Source organism: Leuresthes tenuis, unplaced genomic scaffold (genome assembly GCF_036924035.1).
Source record: "Leuresthes tenuis unplaced genomic scaffold, fLeuTen1.0.hap1 SCAF_20, whole genome shotgun sequence".
NCBI lineage: Eukaryota > Metazoa > Chordata > Actinopteri > Atheriniformes > Atherinopsidae > Leuresthes > Leuresthes tenuis.
In genome coordinates this window covers 11,203,764-11,209,422 of record NW_027325374.1, presented here as the reverse complement: position 1 = coordinate 11,209,422, position 5,659 = coordinate 11,203,764, and positions in this window count along the sequence as shown.

Sequence of the window (5,659 nt, the reverse complement as noted above, 5' to 3'; positions counted from 1 at the left end):
GTTTACCCAGTGAGTAGGAAAATGGAAACTCTACTTGGACTGCATAACTAAGACAGAGTTGCAGCCTAATGTGGAGAAGAATCACCACAGGGCCAAACTGACCCCTTTAAAACCTCTTGATCAAAAGGAGTGGATAAACTCAAGCTGTAAATACATTAAAACCTCTCCTTTACAGCTAAGAGCTGCATCCTCATATCCTTGTCCGCTAATTGTGTTGTTTGACTCTGAGATTTTCCCTTTGCAGAGAAGTTAGGAGGCCAACAATAACATCAAAGCTACATTATAGTCCAAAGGTTGAAGATGGAGCAGAAAGAGAGGTAAGGAAGCGTTTGTCACCCATGATTGAAGGGTGCACTGGGTGAAGTGCTGTGGAGTTTAAACTGCTGTGTGTCGCTGTGGAGTGAAAGCACAGACAGCAGGTGTGGAGGTGGGGTAGGATGTGCGAGACTGGAATGACTGTTGACTTTTCTAAGGTGTCATGGATTTAATTCAGGAAAACATCTGTCAAAACCATAAAAGAAAACAAACAAACAAAAAAAAAGAACCCAACCATCTGGTACAAATATCTTCACTATGAATTTGTACTTTTGTGAAAGTACTGGCATCAAAACTGGCATTAATCTAATTTAAAAAATCACAATCAGTCAGGAAATTAGCAAATTTTCGAAAGAATGTTTCTCCTAATTTCTTAATTAATAATAATGATAATCTGAGTAAAACATGTGAATGGCTCCATTTTTGTTAGTTAATAAGCTCATTCAGAAGCAACATGTACACATTATTCTCAAGGGATCATCTCATACCTCATATCTCAAAACAGGCATATCTTTGAATGGGCTCATACAAATCTTCCATACAAATGTGTTCACCAATTTTTATTCTAACCTTTCATGAGAAAAATCCTTTAAAAATAACAGTAACAAGACAGCCAGCGGTTTATGTTATCCCTTTATGTGGATGAAGCGACTGCACACAACAAGCTGAATATTAGCTGATATATCTGCGCAGCCCTAATTTTCATGTAAGTGCAGCTACAAACAGGTCATTTCATAAGACTACAAGTATTTGTATTTTGGTGCTTCACCTCTATAACACTGTACTTAGGTTCTTTTTATTCACATCATGTAAACTTTGAAATGTTCTGCTCTTTTAAGTAACATAAATAGACTTTCAGCGCTTATCAAAAGAACTTTAAAATGTAGTCTTAAACAATTATTTTCCGTCTGTCTCTATTCAGTGATTCTTACAATGTTTCCTACTTTCATATAGCTTTTACATTTGACACTATGCTTTTCATGGAAGAGAAATGATTCTGCTCAGTGATGCTTTGTCAATGATAAACATTAAATCACACAGGGCTTCTCCGGAGATATATATACAAACATATATGTATGTATACAGTATATATACACATACAATGGAGTAAGAAAGTATATGTGATTACCCAAATCTGACACATGAAAGCTTCATACACAGCTTTCATGTGTCACCCCCGCTCTCTGTCCTGTTTGACTTCAAAGAGCAACTCAGAGGATATAGTGTGGTGACTTTTAAAGTCTTCAAACTCAGTGTACCATCTGTTACCTCTGGACCAAGCGATACTCATTTTTGCATCTTAAAGTGTGTTTGTGCAAGCAGCATCCTGAGAAAGCGGAGGTAGCTTCAGTGGCAGGAGATGAGACCATGCATTAAACATGCAGTTTTCTATGTACTTCCTTCAATTTTAATGGTCCAGTTGGTGGGACTCTTTAAGAACGTAAACATGACTGCAACCGGAGGGCAGGGAGAAGAACAGGCATGTAACACCAGTTTATTTTTTTTCAAATGCGATATAAAATACTGTTTATATGCTGTATAAAAAAGCTGCAGTTTGAATAAATTGGTTGAAATAGTTTCAGTTGAATCTTCTGTGAACTTTTTGATTTTAGCATCACTACAAGTGTGTAAAAGGTTGTTATTGTTGTGAGAAATCACAGAAAAAATGATAATTATTTCACAAATTTCCAGATGACAATCAGCTAGAATAATACATCAATGTTCGAACCACCAAAATAGGACGTCTCCACCGACATGTTTTCCAATGGAAACTTAAGCCAGTCATTTTTGACAAAGCAAACAGATAACTCACATGACTGAAGACATAAATGATCTGCTTTTTCTGCTTGTAGAGAATTAAAGTGGCCAACACTCACTGAAAGAATAATCCATACGTACCCATTTTACTGCTGTGTATGATCAAGGCGATTCATTCTTTTATTTTGACTTTTCTTTTCCAAAGTTTTGTTTAGCTACACTCCTGTCTTTTACCCACTCGGATTACATAGCCTACACTAGTTACTTCAGACAGCACCCCCAGCACCCCCGATACCATTACATCCATCCACAGAGAGCAAAAAGCTTCTTCTTGTTTGTCCTGGTTACCATGTTGACATAATTATTTATTCATGTTGGCTGAACAAAGCCAAACTGTGACTAAAAAAAAAGAAGAGAAAAAGTATAATTTGTTTGTCCAATGCCAGAGTAAAAATCTGCATCATTCACATTAAGGGGAAACTCACTGGTCATCTTTCCACTAAACTCAAGCATGCTCATATTACAGCATTTGAAAATAATGTGCCTCACTAAGGAGCTACAAAGACTTCATTAGGAGATTCAATGGATGGTAATGGCAACTACAACCGCACACAATGTGAATCATTATTATGACAAAAACTCCATCTCCTGGGTGGAAGTACTTTATGTAACCTTTTTATTTTTTCAATCTTAAATGGGATTAAACACAGTCATATTAATTTCTGCTTGATTTTATACCCGTAACAGAGCTAAAGAAATTTCTCTGATGACACTGGAATTGGTTTTGGGTTTTATGGGTTTAAGTGACTCAAACATCTATGCTAGTCTCACAGACATCTTACTCCCTGCTAGTTGCAACACGATGTACATCCAGGGGACACTTTGCATTTAGGTAAAGGGAAGGTAACTGCATTCAGGTAAAGTGAAGCAATAATGCTTTTGCTCACGTTGCATATTCTAAACCTGATCTTCAATCCAGGAATCCAGCTGTAGGCTCTACATCCTCCCTGAAGAAAGTTTATTACCACCACTCCCCCAGTCTCAGTTTTGCTGAGCTTTTGCATTACTGCAGTAAATGATGAGGGCAAAGCTGAGATACCAGATATCAACTCTGCACACGCTCAATAAATCTGTGCCACGTGAGACATCTGCATCCAAAAGGTGTGATGCTACGCAGGGATAGTTTCATAATGCACACCGTACACAGATTTGTATATCAATATCCTCTCTTGCAGACTTAGAGGAGGTGAGGGATTAATATTATTTCATGTTTGATGCAGGAGTCTGCAGGGTTTGTCAGCAAGTACCAGCAAGCTTTATTTTCCTCTGTTGGCGCTTTCCTTTCTCTTTGCCTGGCTGTAATAATCACCACCTATTTTGAGTGTGGATTTTCATCCAGAATTTGCATTATTGCTATATTTCTGCTGTCTGTTCATGTTCTTGCACCGAGATCATCGCTCCTGCCGAGTCCAGCAGCTGCTGCTGAGTTTTAAAAGATGTAAGGAAGTGAGCGTAAATATAATATAACAAGAAATGACTGCGTGACAAGTCACACATTTTAAAAAGAGCCGGGCCCTGAATGTGCCATGCCAACACCAGAAAGTTGTATAAGATGACTCAATCTTCTATAATTTTCTAGTGCAGGCATGGCACATTCAGAACCAGGCTCTTTTATAAGCAGAACTTAGATTTGTTGCTCCAAACTAAACAACTTGCTTTGTTGTTAGAAGATGAGGCATGAAAGAAAAGTAAAAATTGTCTGCCGAGGGAGACGCAGCTTCTCAGTCGTACATCCTCCACTTATCATTGTTGTTTGAGGCAAAGCGAGAACATTTCAGAGAGAAGGAATCCAACTTCTTCAAGTCAGTGGTACAGTAAGTGCAGAGAGCTGTTGGAGCGCCACACCATCTTAGGCTCCCAAATCTGCAATTTCAGAAAATGTACGACCGGCTTGATGTACTGCCAATTGAACACAATTCTGTCTGCCTCTCAGCGGGGACGAAAAATCACATTTGATCCAGTTTGATAACAGAACTGGGTCATGATTTGAGAAATGTTCCTCACACCACAGCAGGGACACACACACACAACACATGCACAGACACAGGACTCTCCTTGCCAGCTTAGTCTATGACCTGCCAGCAGCTCCTCCATTGCTAATTAATTTTCTTGGTAGTTAATCATATTATTTATGTTCATTAAGGAAAAAGCAGCCTTATCACTGTCACCTCGAAAGAAAAATCTGAGTGTTCTTAAATGATGTGGCCACGTCGGGAGACATTTTCTGTTTGGATGGATAACTCAAGAAATGAGGTGTGAAATGACCCAGTGAATGTGTGGTTCCAGCTTTAAATCAATGCCTTTTTTTTGGACAGTAAGGCTGAATGAAAAAATTAGTTAGTTTTATTTAATTTTTTTGCCATAACATGCAATGACTTTATAGATGGCAATGTTGGTCTTTCTGTCACACATCCAATACTGTGGAGTATTGGATGACATCTCAGCATCCGACACGCACACCCGCACTCCAGATCCGAGATTATCTGTCTTTATTTCAGCAATGGCCGCCAATAACAACAACACAGCAGCTATGAGCTAATAGTGCACGTTCATTTATTAATTCGTCTTAAAATATTGGTGAAATAAAGACAGATAACGCCTTATTTAGAGGCTGCATCGTCTAAGCCCTGTTCTCTCCTGTTATATAGACATAGGCGGATCTCGAGGAATCTAAATATCTTCCGAAGGACGCCGACTTTCACTAAACTGTTCTCGGTGAGTAGATAAACATATTTCATGCCTGAAATAAGGTCTAGGGTTAAAAAAAATGTCCCCCTTTAACACCTCAATCATATATTACAAAAATGCCATTTTGACTAGCTGTGATCAATTTATTTAATTTGTGATGTCTATAATATCCACTGGTTAAAATAGTGGTTAGAGATATGTTAAAATGATTTGCCAATATGTTAGCTTAGAGACTTATTACATCAATACTTCTTATACCCCCGGACTTTGTTGCAAAAGCAAACACTCCGGCATGTTCACTCCCAGATCATTTCTCTTTGAGTCAAAGGACATGTCTCAGAGGCACTACGTGACTTTGACTACACAAATATATTTAGTTTCCTAGGAACAGATTATTCCTATAAGCCTTAAGGTTGAGATTTGTGCTAGATCCCTGCATGTAAACATGGTAAACTAAAATCAGGAGTGTGGTCATATAGACATAAGGAGGTATTGGCTGTTATGCACTAAGACTGTGCCTCAGAGCCCAGGAAGTCCATCTTGTAACGTCTCTGCAACAGAACTACATATATATTCCACGCATTCCAGAGGAAATGTTTGCTCAAGCTTAATTACAATGCAAAAATTTTATAGCTTAAATTGTATAGCTGTGAACCAGCCCAAAAATGCACTGCTGTACTGCCTTTACTGGAAATGTCATAAACTCTGAGCAAACCCAATCATCATTTCACCTTACTGAGCCTTTTTAACTGTGAGACCAAAGAACAAATAGCTGAAAGACAAAGCCTGACTGTTTCTCAAAAAAAACCAAAAAGGCACAAATTGAGAGTTCATCCAA